Source organism: Lepisosteus oculatus, unplaced genomic scaffold (assembly GCF_040954835.1).
Source record: "Lepisosteus oculatus isolate fLepOcu1 unplaced genomic scaffold, fLepOcu1.hap2 HAP2_SCAFFOLD_95, whole genome shotgun sequence".
NCBI classification, from domain to species: domain Eukaryota; kingdom Metazoa; phylum Chordata; class Actinopteri; order Semionotiformes; family Lepisosteidae; genus Lepisosteus; species Lepisosteus oculatus.
In genome coordinates, this window is record NW_027168431.1 from 211,285 (window position 1) to 231,089 (window position 19,805).

At 48.6% G+C, this 19,805-nt stretch overlaps 8 non-coding genes across 8 annotated transcripts; 4 read left to right on the forward strand and 4 right to left on the reverse strand.

Annotated features, from left to right (window-relative positions):
• The first annotated feature begins 963 nt into the window (after nt 1-963).
• Nucleotides 964-1,046, forward strand: trnal-cag (transfer RNA leucine (anticodon CAG)). The gene has a single exon. It is a non-coding gene; the product is annotated as a tRNA-Leu (tRNA).
• Nucleotides 1,047-3,830: 2,784 nt separating this feature from the next.
• trnak-cuu (transfer RNA lysine (anticodon CUU)) lies at nt 3,831-3,903 on the reverse strand. Its single transcript has one exon. It is a non-coding gene; the product is annotated as a tRNA-Lys (tRNA).
• Nucleotides 3,904-7,941: 4,038 nt separating this feature from the next.
• Nucleotides 7,942-8,014, reverse strand: trnak-cuu (transfer RNA lysine (anticodon CUU)). The gene has a single exon. It is a non-coding gene; the product is annotated as a tRNA-Lys (tRNA).
• A 1,172-nt stretch (nt 8,015-9,186) lies between these two features.
• trnal-cag (transfer RNA leucine (anticodon CAG)) lies at nt 9,187-9,269 on the forward strand. Its single transcript has one exon. It is a non-coding gene; the product is annotated as a tRNA-Leu (tRNA).
• Nucleotides 9,270-12,053: 2,784 nt separating this feature from the next.
• On the reverse strand, nt 12,054-12,126 carry trnak-cuu (transfer RNA lysine (anticodon CUU)). The gene has a single exon. It is a non-coding gene; the product is annotated as a tRNA-Lys (tRNA).
• A 1,172-nt stretch (nt 12,127-13,298) lies between these two features.
• trnal-cag (transfer RNA leucine (anticodon CAG)) lies at nt 13,299-13,381 on the forward strand. Its single transcript has one exon. It is a non-coding gene; the product is annotated as a tRNA-Leu (tRNA).
• Nucleotides 13,382-16,161: 2,780 nt separating this feature from the next.
• trnak-cuu (transfer RNA lysine (anticodon CUU)) lies at nt 16,162-16,234 on the reverse strand. Its single transcript has one exon. It is a non-coding gene; the product is annotated as a tRNA-Lys (tRNA).
• A 1,172-nt stretch (nt 16,235-17,406) lies between these two features.
• Nucleotides 17,407-17,489, forward strand: trnal-cag (transfer RNA leucine (anticodon CAG)). Its single transcript has one exon. It is a non-coding gene; the product is annotated as a tRNA-Leu (tRNA).
• The last annotated feature ends 2,316 nt before the right edge of the window (nt 17,490-19,805 follow it).

A 19,805-nucleotide genomic window follows, 5' to 3' on the forward strand; every position in this document is an offset into this window, starting at 1 on the left:
ATCCTTCTACGTTCTGCTGTAGTTTTCATGCAAGTGAAAACCGTGCTCCAAATAACAGCGGCACAGTTGTATCCTGCGTTAAGCATTCTTCTAATTCCATCGTTTTGCTCCAGGTAAAAGGTAGCGCATCATAGTGTTGATATTCCAAGGTTTCAGAGTCCGTATTGGATGGCTTGGATGCAGACATCGCTCAGAGCTCCCAGTATGATTTTCCCGAGTTCAGTTTTGCAGTGTTTTAGTGCTTTACTACTTCCAGTGGGCCTTTGAATGCTCTGCTAAGTAGAGACGTGACATAATTACTAATGCGACCGAGTGTGCTGGCTGTTCCTGGTTCGTAATGATTAACGCGAGAAATCAATATAGACATAACTGCTTCGATTTCGAGGTTCAGTTGAAGCTTTCAAAGAAACTATCAAAGACCTCAGAACAACCAAAGACACATTTGGTCATCTCCGTATTGGTGAAGATTAAAGAGTCCCGCAAGTGTCAAGCTTGCACAAACACACACGAGAGAGAAACTCAGGACAGAATTTAAAGAAAGGGAGATGCAGACTATTTGAAGGCACTTTGCTAACCCAATGGCATGCTTATGAATCGTGCATAGGACACAAGTAGCAAAGGATGGTGTCGATCCATCGACCTCTGGGTTATGGGCCCAGCACGCTTCCGCTGCGCCACTCTGCTGACAGCCTCTCTGCGTGTGGCGCACAACTGCTCTTTTTATTTCCTACATAAGTGATGAAAGAGTTGAAAGTTTCAACGACAAACGCAGACGTCACTTTGAGCGCTTAGTGTTGTAGCACAAATCATCACATGCTGCTCTACACTGGATTATAAAAGCCGACACATTTTCCAAACATTTTAATGCTGGAGTCACACTGTAGTATTAATAACAGTGCGATACTCGAGGAGCGTAGTGGGATCGCGGTGGCTCATCAGACCGCCCCGGGACAGGGGGCCCGCGTCAGGATGGCCGAGCGGTCTAAGGCGCTGCGTTCAGGTCGCAGTCTCCCCTGGAGGCGTGGGTTCGAATCCCACTCCTGACAAAAAGCTTGCTCAGTGCCGTCTCCAGTCGGGTGCAAATGGGTGAAGCAGCCTGACGCAGGGAACGTGCGCCGATAGGCGTAGGTGTATCCCCTGCCTCTTCCGATTTAGCTCGTGCTCCATAGGATGGAAGCGGATGCTCTGGCTTTTTGACTCGAATATAACCTGATCACAACAGATGGCCGTGCAGCCCAGTGCTGGTTTAAGAATGCCTCGTGTCTTCAGGCCCCTATTCCTTCAGGTTACCCCTTTGGAATAGTCGTCCGAAAAAGACGGGAAAGGAAAAGCATGTAAGCTCCCACACACTGCGTTAGCATTAGCGGTTGGAATCTGATGGGAGAAAAGCAACCTGGCTCGCCGTCAAGCAATCCATCCCTGGTCTCCCACGTGACAGGCGGGGATACGCACCACTATACTAACGAGGAGCGCTTGCTTGGCGCTTGAAGACACTTCCTCTTGCGGCTACTACTGTTTCCGGTTTCGTCTTTTCTTTTCATTCCTCCCAGAGGATCGCATGAAAACGTTTCCATCTGCGCCATCCTCACCCCTCCAATGCTATGGTCCCTGCTCCTCCTGGTGCACTGCAAACACTCATTCAGCCGGTTCTTTCAGTTTGAATAATTAGGTCTTCAAAGGCTGGAAGTAGGGCGCAAGACATGCCAATGCCAAAAGCGTGGCTGTGTGCTTCCAGCTGTGAAATGTCACTGGTGGATGTTGAAGACATTACTTCCAAGGCAGCAGGTCCAAGCGATTTAGCGTTTGTACAAGAAGCAGGAAGAGAGAAACGGCACTCCGCCTGTTTCTGGGCAGGCAGAAGCGACAGGAGAAGGGCGCCGTAGTGGGCAGGATTCGAGCCGACGCGGAGAGACCCCAATGGCTTTCTAGCCCATCGCCTTAACCGCTCGGCCACGACTACAGGGAACGCCGCCGCCGCCGGCTTGCAATCATTTAACACGGAGGGCGAGGCGGCGGCGGTAACCTTTTTCAATGTCGCTCTCCGCTTCCCCCCAAAAAAAGCCAAATGACATGCTAGCACTCGGACACCCTTCAGAAGACTGAAGGGTGGCTTAAAGCTGGAAGGATTAGGTCTCCCCGTTCCGACGCGACAATCGAACTTCCTTAGGCAGAGAGAAAGCAACATCGAGGAGCGTCAACAAGACTTTAGAAGCTGCGCCACACGCCACTTTCAGTCGCAGACACAGCAGTTTTAAAGGCAGGAATCGCCTTTGCGAACGCCATGAGAAACAGAACGCAAGCTCAGGTCCTGCGGTTTAACAAACAGCCACGGCTTTCAAGCGACATTTCTTTTCTGGAGCGAATTCACTTTCAACTTCAAGAAATTCACACAACTTGAGAAATACGAAATACAAATCTGGCTCATCGCTGCACAAGAAATACCGCCGGCTGGCAAGAAAATGACAACGGTGTTTTTCCTTAACGAAAAACTTCCCATGGAGAAAAACAACGGCTGTGCGTCTCTGTCGGCTTGATTCAGTTTAACGCAAGTATTCATTCTCCTCCTGGAAAATACAGCTTGCGAAAGATGAAATACAATTCTTGGCTTTTCTGGGTGAGTGCAGAAGAAATCCTGCCGGCTGGCAGAAGAATTCCAGCCTTTTTTACTCTTTAACCAGAAACTTGCGAATGATACAAAGCAAGCGGGGTGCGTTTCTGTGCAGCTGTTAACTGAACAGCTGCTGCTTCAAGCCCACCCAGGGCTCATTCCGATTTCAACATCATGCCCCCTGAAGGTAGACTGGATTTCTTTGCGAAGCATTCACCTTTTGGACGTTTCAGGAAAGGTGCGTGTCGATGCCAGACTTGAAAAGCTTTCCATACAAAGAAACAACATAGTGCTTTTGATTGATGGGAAACGGCAAGAGCGGTTTGAGCAGCTCCGGCCTCTCAACCGCTTTACAATGTGATCGGCACCTCGGTAGCCAGTTTAGAAGGCTGAAAAGGATGCTGGAAGCACAGCGACGTTCTAAAACCAGCGCTTGACAAGCATCTGCATACATAAAATGTCCATTTCCCCAAAGATGAATCTGCATCTTCAGAAGATTGTCAGCTATACGTTTTCGTTCTTTGTTTCCTTTTTTTATGACAAGCTTTCGAGAAATGAACTGTCTATTGTGATGAAGGCTGCATTAGAAATTGTGCATCTAGCTTAGTTCAATGAAATCGGGAGGTGCACCTGTCTCAAGCGGATTGCTCTTTGCAGGCACACTACGGAAACCTGCAGGCGCAAGTTGGGAGAAGTGACTCTTGCAGAGTGTTGAGCTTCGAGAAGAGGGCTCCGCTCAGGAAGATATTTCCACATGTTGAAGAGTCGCTTTTCGCCCTTTCTTTCCCACATTTTTCCAGTGCGGTTATTTATCGCGTTCAAAATGTTTTCCCAACGTACGTGTTACCTGCAAAATCACAGTGAAACTGTTATGCCGAAAAGATTCCTAATAGTTATTGTATTAGAATAGCTCTCCAATTTCTTAGCCTTCGTACACGCAATGTTTAAGGAAACGCTAGAGTAAATGAAACTGTAAATAGACAGGAGCTCTTCTTAGTTTTCATACAAGTTATGATGGCTGCAGCTCCTATCTGCGTCCGGGTGACCGGAGCCAAGGGATTATCTGCGGAACCTTTGATTTATCTCTCGGGCAAGGAGCTAGATACGCCCTTTTCATCTCGGTTTGATCACACCTGTGCATTAAAACGCAGTGCTCGGTACCATCGAGGTGTAAGAGGTTCAAGGATGAGCGGGAAACTTTATTAAATAAGGAGACGGGCACCGCCCAACGTGGGGCTCGAACCCACGACCCTGAGATTAAGAGTCTCATGCTCTACCGACTGAGCTAGCCGGGCGCCGGTGGAGCTAGTGGTTAACTTGTCCCTGTTGATGGCAATTTGACAAGGTATACTTCCTGGCTTTTCATTATGTGCTGACCGGATTCGAGAGTAGCACACCCTGTTCTTTGTTGATTACTGTACCTCCAGCAGCGCAAATGTCAGTAATCATTGAAATGTACGACCTACAATCTCCTCAGCATGCCCGCGTGGACTCCTCAGTGATCATCCTTCTACGTTCTGCTGTAGTTTTCATGCAAGTGAAAACCGTGCTCCAAATAACAGCGGCACAGTTGTATCCTGCGGTAAGCATTCTTCTAATTCCATCGTTTTGCTCCAGGTAAAAGGTAGCGCATCATAGTGTTGATATTCCAAGGTTTCAGAGTCCGTATTGGATGGCTTGGATGCAGACATCGCTCAGAGCTCCCAGTATGATTTTCCCGAGTTCAGTTTTGCAGTGTTTTAGTGCTTTACTACTTCCAGTGGGCCTTTGAATGCTCTGCTAAGTAGAGACGTGACATAATTACTAATGCGACCGAGTGTGCTGGCTGTTCCTGGTTCGTAATGATTAACGCGAGAAATCAATATAGACATAACTGCTTCGATTTCGAGGTTCAGTTGAAGCTTTCAAAGAAACTATCAAAGACCTCAGAACAACCAAAGACACATTTGGTCATCTCCGTATTGGTGAAGATTAAAGAGTCCCGCAAGTGTCAAGCTTGCACAAACACACACGAGAGAGAAACTCAGGACAGAATTTAAAGAAAGGGAGATGCAGACTATTTGAAGGCACTTTGCTAACCCAATGGCATGCTTATGAATCGTGCATAGGACACAAGTAGCAAAGGATGGTGTCGATCCATCGACCTCTGGGTTATGGGCCCAGCACGCTTCCGCTGCGCCACTCTGCTGACAGCCTCTCTGCGTGTGGCGCACAACTGCTCTTTTTATTTCCTACATAAGTGATGAAAGAGTTGAAAGTTTCAACGACAAACGCAGACGTCACTTTGAGCGCTTAGTGTTGTAGCACAAATCATCACATGCTGCTCTACACTGGATTATAAAAGCCGACACATTTTCCAAACATTTTAATGCTGGAGTCACACTGTAGTATTAATAACAGTGCGATACTCGAGGAGCGTAGTGGGATCGCGGTGGCTCATCAGACCGCCCTGGGACAGGGGGCCCGCGTCAGGATGGCCGAGCGGTCTAAGGCGCTGCGTTCAGGTCGCAGTCTACCCTGGAGGCGTGGGTTCGAATCCCACTCCTGACAAAAAGCTTGCTCAGTGCCGTCTCCAGTCGGGTGCAAATGGGTGAAGCAGCCTGACGCAGGGAACGTGCGCCGATAGGTGTAGGTGTATCCCCTGCCTCTTCCGATTTAGCTCGTGCTCCATAGGATGGAAGCGGATGCTCTGGCTTTTTGACTCGAATATAACCTGATCACAACAGATGGCCGTGCAGCCCAGTGCTGGTTTAAGAATGCCTCGTGTCTTCAGGCCCCTATTCCTTCAGGTTACCCCTTTGGAATAGTCGTCCGAAAAAGACGGGAAAGGAAAAGCATGTAAGCTCCCACACACTGCGTTAGCATTAGCGGTTGGAATCTGATGGGAGAAAAGCAACCTGGCTCGCCGTCAAGCAATCCATCCCTGGTCTCCCACGTGACAGGCGGGGATACGCACCACTATACTAACGAGGAGCGCTTGCTTGGCGCTTGAAGACACTTCCTCTTGCGGCTACTACTGTTTCCGGTTTCGTCTTTTCTTTTCATTCCTCCCAGAGGAGCGCATGAAAACGTTTCCATCTGCGCCATCCTCACCCCTCCAATGCTATGGTCCCTGCTCCTCCTGGTGCACTGCAAACACTCATTCAGCCGGTTCTTTCAGTTTGAATAATTAGGTCTTCAAAGGCTGGAAGTAGGGCGCAAGACATGCCAATGCCAAAAGCGTGGCTGTGTGCTTCCAGCTGTGAAATGTCACTGGTGGATGTTGAAGACATTACTTCCAAGGTAGCAGGTCCAAGCGATTTAGCGTTTGTACAAGAAGCAGGAAGAGAGAAACGGCACTCTGCCTGTTTCTGGGCAGGCAGAAGCGACAGGAGAAGGGCGCCGTAGTGGGCAGGATTCGAGCCGACGCGGAGAGACCCCAATGGCTTTCTAGCCCATCGCCTTAACCGCTCGGCCACGACTACAGGGAACGCCGCCGCCGCCGGCTTGCAATCATTTAACACGGAGGGCGAGGCGGCGGCGGTAACCTTTTTCAATGTCGCTCTCCGCTTCCCCCCAAAAAAAGCCAAATGACATGCTAGCACTCGGACACCCTTCAGAAGACTGAGGGTGGCTTAAAGCTGGAAGGATTAGGTCTCCCCGTTCCGACGCGACAATCGAACTTCCTTAGGCAGAGAGAAAGCAACATCGAGGAGCGTCAACAAGACTTTAGAAGCTGCGCCACACGCAACTTTCAGTCGCAGACACAGCAGTTTTAAAGGCAGGAATCGCCTTTGCGAACGCCATGAGAAACAGAACGCAAGCTCAGGTCCTGCGGTTTAACAAACAGCCACGGCTTTCAAGCGACATTTCTTTTCTGGAGCGAATTCACTTTCAACTTCAAGAAATTCACACAACTTGCGAAATACGAAATACAAATCTGGCTCATCGCTGCACAAGAAATACCGCCGGCTGGCAAGAAAATGACAACGGTGTTTTTCCTTAACGAAAAACTTCCCATGGAGAAAAACAACGGCTGTGCGTCTCTGTCGGCTTGATTCAGTTTAACGCAAGTATTCATTCTCCTCCTGGAAAATACAGCTTGCGAAAGATGAAATACAATTCTTGGCTTTTCTGGGTGAGTGCAGAAGAAATCCTGCCGGCTGGCAGAAGAATTCCAGCCTTTTTTACTCTTTAACCAGAAACTTGCGAATGATACAAAGCAAGCGGGGTGCGTTTCTGTGCAGCTGTTAACTGAACAGCTGCTGCTTCAAGCCCACCCAGGGCTCATTCCGATTTCAACATCATGCCCCCTGAAGGTAGACTGGATTTCTTTGCGAAGCATTCACCTTTTGGACGTTTCAGGAAAGGTGCGTGTCGATGCCAGACTTGAAAAGCTTTCCATACAAAGAAACAACATAGTGCTTTTGATTGATGGGAAACGGCAAGAGCGGTTTGAGCAGCTCCGGCCTCTCAACCGCTTTACAATGTGATCGGCACCTCGGTAGCCAGTTTAGAAGGCTGAAAAGGATGCTGGAAGCACAGCGACGTTCTAAAACCAGCGCTTGACAAGCATCTGCATACATAAAATGTCCATTTCCCCAAAGATGAATCTGCATCTTCAGAAGATTGTCAGCTATACGTTTTCGTTCTTTGTTTCCTTTTTTTATGACAAGCTTTCGAGAAATGAACTGTCTATTGTGATGAAGGCTGCATTAGAAATTGTGCATCTAGCTTAGTTCAATGAAATCGGGAGGTGCACCTGTCTCAAGCGGATTGCTCTTTGCAGGCACACTACGGAAACCTGCAGGCGCAAGTTGGGAGAAGTGACTCTTGCAGAGTGTTGAGCTTCGAGAAGAGGGCTCCGCTCAGGAAGATATTTCCACATGTTGAAGAGTCGCTTTTCGCCCTTTCTTTCCCACATTTTTCCAGTGCGGTTATTTATCGCGTTCAAAATGTTTTCCCAACGTACGTGTTACCTGCAAAATCACAGTGAAACTGTTATGCCGAAAAGATTCCTAATAGTTATTGTATTAGAATAGCTCTCCAATTTCTTAGCCTTCGTACACGCAATGTTTAAGGAAACGCTAGAGTAAATGAAACTGTAAATAGACAGGAGCTCTTCTTAGTTTTCATACAAGTTATGATGGCTGCAGCTCCTATCTGCGTCCGGGTGACCGGAGCCAAGGGATTATCTGCGGAACCCTTGATTTATCTCTCGGGCAAGGAGCTAGATACGCCCTTTTCATCTCGGTTTGATCACACCTGTGCATTAAAACGCAGTGCTCGGTACCATCGAGGTGTAAGAGGTTCAAGGATGAGCGGGAAACTTTGTTAAATAAGGAGACGGGCACCGCCCAACGTGGGGCTCGAACCCACGACCCTGAGATTAAGAGTCTCATGCTCTACCGACTGAGCTAGCCGGGCGCCGGTGGAGCTAGTGGTTAACTTGTCCCTGTTGACGGCAATTTGACAAGGTATACTTCCTGGCTTTTCATTATGTGCTGACCGGATTCGAGAGTAGCACACCCTGTTCTTTGTTGATTACTGTACCTCCAGCAGCGCAAATGTCAGTAATCATTGAAATGTACGACCTACAATCTCCTCAGCATGCCCGCGTGGACTCCTCAGTGATCATCCTTCTACGTTCTGCTGTAGTTTTCATGCAAGTGAAAACCGTGCTCCAAATAACAGCGGCACAGTTGTATCCTGCGGTAAGCATTCTTCTAATTCCATCGTTTTGCTCCAGGTAAAAGGTAGCGCATCATAGTGTTGATATTCCAAGGTTTCAGAGTCCGTATTGGATGGCTTGGATGCAGACATCGCTCAGAGCTCCCAGTATGATTTTCCCGAGTTCAGTTTTGCAGTGTTTTAGTGCTTTACTACTTCCAGTGGGCCTTTGAATGCTCTGCTAAGTAGAGACGTGACATAATTACTAATGCGACCGAGTGTGCTGGCTGTTCCTGGTTCGTAATGATTAACGCGAGAAATCAATATAGACATAACTGCTTCGATTTCGAGGTTCAGTTGAAGCTTTCAAAGAAACTATCAAAGACCTCAGAACAACCAAAGACACATTTGGTCATCTCCGTATTGGTGAAGATTAAAGAGTCCCGCAAGTGTCAAGCTTGCACAAACACACACGAGAGAGAAACTCAGGACAGAATTTAAAGAAAGGGAGATGCAGACTATTTGAAGGCACTTTGCTAACCCAATGGCATGCTTATGAATCGTGCATAGGACACAAGTAGCAAAGGATGGTGTCGATCCATCGACCTCTGGGTTATGGGCCCAGCACGCTTCCGCTGCGCCACTCTGCTGACAGCCTCTCTGCGTGTGGCGCACAACTGCTCTTTTTATTTCCTACATAAGTGATGAAAGAGTTGAAAGTTTCAACGACAAACGCAGACGTCACTTTGAGCGCTTAGTGTTGTAGCACAAATCATCACATGCTGCTCTACACTGGATTATAAAAGCCGACACATTTTCCAAACATTTTAATGCTGGAGTCACACTGTAGTATTAATAACAGTGCGATACTCGAGGAGCGTAGTGGGATCGCGGTGGCTCATCAGACCGCCCCGGGACAGGGGGCCCGCGTCAGGATGGCCGAGCGGTCTAAGGCGCTGCGTTCAGGTCGCAGTCTCCCCTGGAGGCGTGGGTTCGAATCCCACTCCTGACAAAAAGCTTGCTCAGTGCCGTCTCCAGTCGGGTGCAAATGGGTGAAGCAGCCTGACGCAGGGAACGTGCGCCGATAGGCGTAGGTGTATCCCCTGCCTCTTCCGATTTAGCTCGTGCTCCATAGGATGGAAGCGGATGCTCTGGCTTTTTGACTCGAATATAACCTGATCACAACAGATGGCCGTGCAGCCCAGTGCTGGTTTAAGAATGCCTCGTGTCTTCAGGCCCCTATTCCTTCAGGTTACCCCTTTGGAATAGTCGTCCGAAAAAGACGGGAAAGGAAAAGCATGTAAGCTCCCACACACTGCGTTAGCATTAGCGGTTGGAATCTGATGGGAGAAAAGCAACCTGGCTCGCCGTCAAGCAATCCATCCCTGGTCTCCCACGTGACAGGCGGGGATACGCACCACTATACTAACGAGGAGCGCTTGCTTGGCGCTTGAAGACACTTCCTCTTGCGGCTACTACTGTTTCCGGTTTCGTCTTTTCTTTTCATTCCTCCCAGAGGAGCGCATGAAAACGTTTCCATCTGCGCCATCCTCACCCCTCCAATGCTATGGTCCCTGCTCCTCCTGGTGCACTGCAAACACTCATTCAGCCGGTTCTTTCAGTTTGAATAATTAGGTCTTCAAAGGCTGGAAGTAGGGCGCAAGACATGCCAAAGCCAAAAGCGTGGCTGTGTGCTTCCAGCTGTGAAATGTCACTGGTGGATGTTGAAGACATTACTTCCAAGGTAGCAGGTCCAAGCGATTTAGCGTTTGTACAAGAAGCAGGAAGAGAGAAACGGCACTCTGCCTGTTTCTGGGCAGGCAGAAGCGACAGGAGAAGGGCGCCATAGTGGGCAGGATTCGAGCCGACGCGGAGAGACCCCAATGGCTTTCTAGCCCATCGCCTTAACCGCTCGGCCACGACTACAGGGAACGCCGCCGCCGCCGGCTTGCAATCATTTAACACGGAGGGCGAGGCGGCGGCGGTAACCTTTTTCAATGTCGCTCTCCGCTTCCCCCCAAAAAAAGCCAAATGACATGCTAGCACTCGGACACCCTTCAGAAGACTGAAGGGTGGCTTAAAGCTGGAAGGATTAGGTCTCCCCGTTCCGACGCGACAATCGAACTTCCTTAGGCAGAGAGAAAGCAACATCGAGGAGCGTCAACAAGACTTTAGAAGCTGCGCCACACGCCACTTTCAGTCGCAGACACAGCAGTTTTAAAGGCACGAATCGCCTTTGCGAACGCCATGAGAAACAGAACGCAAGCTCAGGTCCTGCGGTTTAACAAACAGCCACGGCTTTCAAGCGACATTTCTTTTCTGGAGCGAATTCACTTTCAACTTCAAGAAATTCACACAACTTGCGAAATACGAAATACAAATCTGGCTCATCGCTGCACAAGAAATACCGCCGGCTGGCAAGAAAATGACAACGGTGTTTTTCCTTAACGAAAAACTTCCCATGGAGAAAAACAACGGCTGTGCGTCTCTGTCGGCTTGATTCAGTTTAACGCAAGTATTCATTCTCCTCCTGGAAAATACAGCTTGCGAAAGATGAAATACAATTCTTGGCTTTTCTGGGTGAGTGCAGAAGAAATCCTGCCGGCTGGCAGAAGAATTCCAGCCTTTTTTACTCTTTAACCAGAAACTTGCGAATGATACAAAGCAAGCGGGGTGCGTTTCTGTGCAGCTGTTAACTGAACAGCTGCTGCTTCAAGCCCACCCAGGGCTCATTCCGATTTCAACATCATGCCCCCTGAAGGTAGACTGGATTTCTTTGCGAAGCATTCACCTTTTGGACGTTTCAGGAAAGGTGCGTGTCGATGCCAGACTTGAAAAGCTTTCCATACAAAGAAACAACATAGTGCTTTTGATTGATGGGAAACGGCAAGAGCGGTTTGAGCAGCTCCGGCCTCTCAACCGCTTTACAATGTGATCGGCACCTCGGTAGCCAGTTTAGAAGGCTGAAAAGGATGCTGGAAGCACAGCGACGTTCTAAAACCAGCGCTTGACAAGCATCTGCATACATAAAATGTCCATTTCCCCAAAGATGAATCTGCATCTTCAGAAGATTGTCAGCTATACGTTTTCGTTCTTTGTTTCCTTTTTTTATGACAAGCTTTCGAGAAATGAACTGTCTATTGTGATGAAGGCTGCATTAGAAATTGTGCATCTAGCTTAGTTCAATGAAATCGGGAGGTGCACCTGTCTCAAGCGGATTGCTCTTTGCAGGCACACTACGGAAACCTGCAGGCGCAAGTTGGGAGAAGTGACTCTTGCAGAGTGTTGAGCTTCGAGAAGAGGGCTCCGCTCAGGAAGATATTTCCACATGTTGAAGAGTCGCTTTTCGCCCTTTCTTTCCCACATTTTTCCAGTGCGGTTATTTATCGCGTTCAAAATGTTTTCCCAACGTACGTGTTACCTGCAAAATCACGGTGAAACTGTTATGCCGAAAAGATTCCTAATAGTTATTGTATTAGAATAGCTCTCCAATTTCTTAGCCTTCGTACACGCAATGTTTAAGGAAACGCTAGAGTAAATGAAACTGTAAATAGACAGGAGCTCTTCTTAGTTTTCATACAAGTTATGATGGCTGCAGCTCCTATCTGCGTCCGGGTGACCGGAGCCAAGGGATTATCTGCGGAACCCTTGATTTATCTCTCGGGCAAGGAGCTAGATACGCCCTTTTCATCTCGGTTTGATCACACCTGTGCATTAAAACGCAGTGCTCGGTACCATCAAGGTGTAAGAGGTTCAAGGATGAGCGGGAAACTTTGTTAAATAAGGAGACGGGCACCGCCCAACGTGGGGCTCGAACCCACGACCCTGAGATTAAGAGTCTCATGCTCTACCGACTGAGCTAGCCGGGCGCCGGTGGAGCTAGTGGTTAACTTGTCCCTGTTGACGGCAATTTGACAAGGTATACTTCCTGGCTTTTCATTATGTGCTGACCGGATTCGAGAGTAGCACACCCTGTTCTTTGTTGATTACTGTACCTCCAGCAGCGCAAATGTCAGTAATCATTGAAATGTACGACCTACAATCTCCTCAGCATGCCCGCGTGGACTCCTCAGTGATCATCCTTCTACGTTCTGCTGTAGTTTTCATGCAAGTGAAAACCGTGCTCCAAATAACAGCGGCACAGTTGTATCCTGCGGTAAGCATTCTTCTAATTCCATCGTTTTGCTCCAGGTAAAAGGTAGCGCATCATAGTGTTGATATTCCAAGGTTTCAGAGTCCGTATTGGATGGCTTGGATGCAGACATCGCTCAGAGCTCCCAGTATGATTTTCCCGAGTTCAGTTTTGCAGTGTTTTAGTGCTTTACTACTTCCAGTGGGCCTTTGAATGCTCTGCTAAGTAGAGACGTGACATAATTACTAATGCGACCGAGTGTGCTGGCTGTTCCTGGTTCGTAATGATTACAGTGAGAAATCAATATAAACATAACTGCTTCGATTTCGAGGTTCAGTTGAAGCTTTCAAAGAAACTATCAAAGACCTCAGAACAACCGAAGACACATTTGGTCATCTCCGTATTGGTGAAGATTAAAGAGTCCCGCAAGTGTCAAGCTTGCACAAACACACACGAGAGAGAAACTCAGGACAGAATTTAAAGAAAGGGAGATGCAGACTATTTGAAGGCACTTTGCTAACCCAATGGCATGCTTATGAATCGTGCATAGGACACAAGTAGCAAAGGATGGTGTCGATCCATCGACCTCTGGGTTATGGGCCCAGCACGCTTCCGCTGCGCCACTCTGCTGACAGCCTCTCTGCGTGTGGCGCACAACTGCTCTTTTTATTTCCTACATAAGTGATGAAAGAGTTGAAAGTTTCAACGACAAACGCAGACGTCACTTTGAGCGCTTAGTGTTGTAGCACAAATCATCACATGCTGCTCTACACTGGATTATAAAAGCCGACACATTTTCCAAACATTTTAATGCTGGAGTCACACTGTAGTATTAATAACAGTGCGATACTCGAGGAGCGTAGTGGGATCGCGGTGGCTCATCAGACCGCCCCGGGACAGGGGGCCCGCGTCAGGATGGCCGAGCGGTCTAAGGCGCTGCGTTCAGGTCGCAGTCTCCCCTGGAGGCGTGGGTTCGAATCCCACTCCTGACAAAAAGCTTGCTCAGTGCCGTCTCCAGTCGGGTGCAAATGGGTGAAGCAGCCTGACGCAGGGAACGTGCGCCGATAGGCGTAGGTGTATCCCCTGCCTCTTCCGATTTAGCTCGTGCTCCATAGGATGGAAGCGGATGCTCTGGCTTTTTGACTCGAATATAACCTGATCACAACAGATGGCCGTGCAGCCCAGTGCTGGTTTAAGAATGCCTCGTGTCTTCAGGCCCCTATTCCTTCAGGTTACCCCTTTGGAATAGTCGTCCGAAAAAGACGGGAAAGGAAAAGCATGTAAGCTCCCACACACTGCGTTAGCATTAGCGGTTGGAATCTGATGGGAGAAAAGCAACCTGGCTCGCCGTCAAGCAATCCATCCCTGGTCTCCCACGTGACAGGCGGGGATACGCACCACTATACTAACGAGGAGCGCTTGCTTGGCGCTTGAAGACACTTCGTCTTGCGGCTACTACTGTTTCCGGTTTCGTCTTTTCTTTTCATTCCTCCCAGAGGAGCGCATGAAAACGTTTCCATCTGCGCCATCCTCACCCCTCCAATGCTATGGTCCCTGCTCCTCCTGGTGCACTGCAAACACTCATTCAGCCGGTTCTTTCAGTTTGAATAATTAGGTCTTCAAAGGCTGGAAGTAGGGCGCAAGACATGCCAATGCCAAAAGCGTGGCTGTGTGCTTCCAGCTGTGAAATGTCACTGGTGGATGTTGAAGACATTACTTCCAAGGTAGCAGGTCCAAGCGATTTAGCGTTTGTACAAGAAGCAGGAAGAGAGAAACGGCACTCTGCCTGTTTCTGGGCAGGCAGAAGCGACAGGAGAAGGGCGCCGTAGTGGGCAGGATTCGAGCCGACGCGGAGAGACCCCAATGGCTTTCTAGCCCATCGCCTTAACCGCTCGGCCACGACTACAGGGAACGCCGCCGCCGCCGGCTTGCAATCATTTAACACGGAGGGCGAGGCGGCGGCGGTAACCTTTTTCAATGTCGCTCTCCGCTTCCCCCCAAAAAAAGCCAAATGACATGCTAGCACTCGGACACCCTTCAGAAGACTGAAGGGTGGCTTAAAGCTGGAAGGATTAGGTCTCCCCGTTCCGACGCGACAATCGAACTTCCTTAGGCAGAGAGAAAGCAACATCGAGGAGCGTCAACAAGACTTTAGAAGCTGCGCCACACGCCACTTTCAGTCGCAGACACAGCAGTTTTAAAGGCACGAATCGCCTTTGCGAACGCCATGAGAAACAGAACGCAAGCTCAGGTCCTGCGGTTTAACAAACAGCCACGGCTTTCAAGCGACATTTCTTTTCTGGAGCGAATTCACTTTCAACTTCAAGAAATTCACACAACTTGCGAAATACGAAATACAAATCTGGCTCATCGCTGCACAAGAAATACCGCCGGCTGGCAAGAAAATGACAACGGTGTTTTTCCTTAACGAAAAACTTCCCATGGAGAAAAACAACGGCTGTGCGTCTCTGTCGGCTTGATTCAGTTTAACGCAAGTATTCATTCTCCTCCTGGAAAATACAGCTTGCGAAAGATGAAATACAATTCTTGGCTTTTCTGGGTGAGTGCAGAAGAAATCCTGCCGGCTGGCAGAAGAATTCCAGCCTTTTTTACTCTTTAACCAGAAACTTGCGAATGATACAAAGCAAGCGGGGTGCGTTTCTGTGCAGCTGTTAACTGAACAGCTGCTGCTTCAAGCCCACCCAGGGCTCATTCCGATTTCAACATCATGCCCCCTGAAGGTAGACTGGATTTCTTTGCGAAGCATTCACCTTTTGGACGTTTCAGGAAAGGTGCGTGTCGATGCCAGACTTGAAAAGCTTTCCATACAAAGAAACAACATAGTGCTTTTGATTGATGGGAAATGGCAAGAGCGGTTTGAGCAGCTCCGGCCTCTCAACCGCTTTACAATGTGATCGGCACCTCGGTAGCCAGTTTAGAAGGCTGAAAAGGATGCTGGAAGCACAGCGACGTTCTAAAACCAGCGCTTGACAAGCATCTGCATACATAAAATGTCCATTTCCCCAAAGATGAATCTGCATCTTCAGAAGATTGTCAGCTATACGTTTTCGTTCTTTGTTTCCTTTTTTTATGACAAGCTTTCGAGAAATGAACTGTCTATTGTGATGAAGGCTGCATTAGAAATTGTGCATCTAGCTTAGTTCAATGAAATCGGGAGGTGCACCTGTCTCAAGCGGATTGCTCTTTGCAGGCACACTACGGAAACCTGCAGGCGCAAGTTGGGAGAAGTGACTCTTGCAGAGTGTTGAGCTTCGAGAAGAGGGCTCCGCTCAGGAAGATATTTCCACATGTTGAAGAGTCGCTTTTCGCCCTTTCTTTCCCACATTTTTCCAGTGCGGTTATCGCGTTCAAAATGTTTTCCCAACGTACGTGTTACCTGCAAAATCACGGTGAAACTGTTATGCCGAAAAGATTCCTAATAGTTATTGTATTAGAATAGCTCTCCAATTTCTTAGCCTTCGTACACGCAATGTTTAAGGAAACGCTAGAGTAAATGAAACTGTAAATAGACAGGAGCTCTTCTTAGTTTTCATACAAGTTATGATGGCTGCAGCTCCTATCTGCGTCCGGGTGACCGGAGCCAAGGGATTATCTGCGGAACCCTTGATTTATCTCTCGGGCAAGGAGCTAGATACGCCCTTTTCATCTCGGTTTGATCACACCTGTGCATTAAAACGCAGTGCTCGGTACCATCAAGGTGTAAGAGGTTCAAGGATGAGCGGGAAACTTTGTTAAATAAGGAGACGGGCACCGCCCAACGTGGGGCTCGAACCCACGACCCTGAGATTAAGAGTCTCATGCTCTACCGACTGAGCTAGCCGGGCGCCGGTGGAGCTAGTGGTTAACTTGTCCCTGTTGACGGCAATTTGACAAGGTATACTTCCTGGCTTTTCATTATGTGCTGACCGGATTCGAGAGTAGCACACCCTGTTCTTTGTTGATTACTGTACCTCCAGCAGCGCAAATGTCAGTAATCATTGAAATGTACGACCTACAATCTCCTCAGCATGCCCGCGTGGACTCCTCAGTGATCATCCTTCTACGTTCTGCTGTAGTTTTCATGCAAGTGAAAACCGTGCTCCAAATAACAGCGGCACAGTTGTATCCTGCGGTAAGCATTCTTCTAATTCCATCGTTTTGCTCCAGGTAAAAGGTAGCGCATCATAGTGTTGATATTCCAAGGTTTCAGAGTCCGTATTGGATGGCTTGGATGCAGACATCGCTCAGAGCTCCCAGTATGATTTTCCCGAGTTCAGTTTTGCAGTGTTTTAGTGCTTTACTACTTCCAGTGGGCCTTTGAATGCTCTGCTAAGTAGAGACGTGACATAATTACTAATGCGACCGAGTGTGCTGGCTGTTCCTGGTTCGTAATGATTAACGCGAGAAATCAATATAGACATAACTGCTTCGATTTCGAGGTTCAGTTGAAGCTTTCAAAGAAACTATCAAAGACCTCAGAACAACCAAAGACACATTTGGTCATCTCCGTATTGGTGAAGATTAAAGAGTCCCGCAAGTGTCAAGCTTGCACAAACACACACGAGAGAGAAACTCAGGACAGAATTTAAAGAAAGGGAGATGCAGACTATTTGAAGGCACTTTGCTAACCCAATGGCATGCTTATGAATCGTGCATAGGACACAAGTAGCAAAGGATGGTGTCGATCCATAGACCTCTGGGGTATGGGCCCAGCACGCTTCCGCTGCGCCACTCTGCTGACGGCCTCTCTGCGTGTGGCGCACAACTGCTCTTTTTATTTCCTACATAAGTGATGAAAGAGTTGAAAGTTTCAACGACAAACGCAGACGTCACTTTGAGCGCTTGGTGTTGTAGCACAAATCATCACATGCTGCTCTACACTGGATTATAAAAGCCGACACATTTTCCAAACATTTTAATGCTGGAGTCACACTGTAGTATTAATAACAGTGCGATACTCGAGGAGCGTAGTGGGATCGCGGTGGCTCATCAGACCGCCCCGGGAGAGGGGGCCCGCGTCAGGATGGCCGAGCGGTCTAAGGCGCTGCGTTCAGGTCGCAGTCTCCCCTGGAGGCGTGGGTTCGAATCCCACTCCTGACAAAAAGCTTGCTCAGTGCCGTCTCCAGTCGGGTGCAAATGGGTGAAGCAGCCTGACGCAGGGAACGTGCGCCGATAGGCGTAGGTGTATCCCCTGCCTCTTCTGATTTAGCTCGTGCTCCATAGGATGGAAGCGGATGCTCTGGCTTTTTGACTCGAATATAACCTGATCACAACAGATGGCCGTGCAGCCCAGTGCTGGTTTAAGAATGCCTCGTGTCTTCAGGCCCCTATTCCTTCAGGTTACCCCTTTGGAATAGTCGTCCGAAAAAGACGGGAAAGGAAAAGCATGTAAGCTCCCACACACTGCGTTAGCATTAGCGGTTGGAATCTGATGGGAGAAAAGCAACCTGGCTCGCCGTCAAGCAATCCATCCCTGGTCTCCCACGTGACAGGCGGGGATACGCACCACTATACTAACGAGGAGCGCTTGCTTGGCGCTTGAAGACACTTCCTCTTGCGGCTACTACTGTTTCCGGTTTCGTCTTTTCTTTTCATTCCTCCCAGAGGAGCGCATGAAAACGTTTCCATCTGCGCCATCCTCACCCCTCCAATGCTATGGTCCCTGCTCCTCCTGGTGCACTGCAAACACTCATTCAGCCGGTTCTTTCAGTTTGAATAATTAGGTCTTCAAAGGCTGGAAGTAGGGCGCAAGACATGCCATTGCCAAAAGCGTGGCTGTGTGCTTCCAGCTGTGAAATGTCACTGGTGGATGTTGAAGACATTACTTCCAAGGCAGCAGGTCCAAGCGATTTAGCGTTTGTACAAGAAGCAGGAAGAGAGAAACGGCACTCCGCCTTTTTCTGGGCAGGCCGAAGCGACAGGAGAAGGGTGCCGTAGTGGGCAGGATTCTAGCCGACGCGGGGAGACCCCAATGGCTTTCTAGCCCATCGCCTTAACCGCTCGGCCACGACTACAGGGAGCGCCGCCGCCGCCGGCTTGCAATCATTTAACACGGAGGGCGAGGCGGCGGCGGTAACCTTTTTCAATGTCGCTCTCCGCTTCCCCCAAAAAAAAGCCAAATGACATGCTAGCACTCGGACACCCTTCAGAAGACTGAAGGGTGGCTTAAAGCTGGAAGGATTAGGTCTCCCCGTTCCGACGCGACAATCGAACTTCCTTAGGCAGAGAGAAAGCAACATCGAGGAGCGTCAACAAGACTTTAGAAGCTGTGCCACACGCCGCTTTCAGTCGCAGACACAGCAGTTTTAAAGGCAGGAATCGCCTTTGCGAACGCCATGAGAAACAGAACGCAAGCTCAGGTCCTGCGGTTTAACAAACAGCCACGGCTTTCAAGCGACATTTCTTTTCTGGAGCGAATTCACTTTCAACTTCAAGAAATTCACACAACTTGCGAAATACGAAATACAAATCTGGCTCATCGCTGCACAAGAAATACCGCCGGCTGGCAAGAAAATGACAACGGTGTTTTTCCTTAACGAAAAACTTCCCATGGAGAAAAACAACGGCTGTGCGTCTCTGTCGGCTTGATTCAGTTTAATGCAAGTATTCATTCTCCTCCTGGAAAATACAGCTTGCGAAAGATGAAATACAATTCTTGGCTTTTCTGGGTGAGTGCAGAAGAAATCCTGCCGGCTGGCAGAAGAATTCCAGCCTTATTTACTCTTTAACCAGAGAAATGAACTGTCTATTGTGATGAAGGCTGCATTAGAAATTGTGCATCTAGCTTAGTTCAATGAAATCGGGAGGTGCACCTGTCTCAAGCGGATGGCTCTTTGCAGGCACACTACGGAAACCTGCGGGCGCAAGTTGGGAGAAGTGACTCTTGCAGAGTGTTGAGCTTCGAGAAGAGGGCTCCGCTCAGGAAGATATTTCCACATGTTGAAGAGTCGCTTTTCGCCCTTTCTTTCCCACATTTTTCCAGTGCGGTTATTGATCGCGTTCAAAATGTTTTCCCAACGTACGTGTTACCTGCAAAATCACAGTGAAACTGTTATGCCCAAAAGATTCCTAATAGTTATTGTATTAGAATAGCTCTCCAATTTCTTAGCCTTCGTACACGCAATGTTTAAGGAAACGCTAGAGTAAATGAAACTGTAAATAGACAGGAGCTCTTCTTAGTTTTCATACAAGTTATGATGGCTGCAGCTCCTATCTGCGTCCGGGTGACCGGAGCCAAGGGATTATCTGCGGAACCTTTGATTTATCTCTCGGGCAAGGAGCTAGATACGCCCTTTTCATCTCGGTTTGATCACACCTGTGCATTAAAACGCAGTGCTCGGTACCATCGAGGTGTAAGAGGTTCAAGGATGAGCGGGAAACTTTGTTAATAAGGAGACGGGCACCACCCAACGTGGG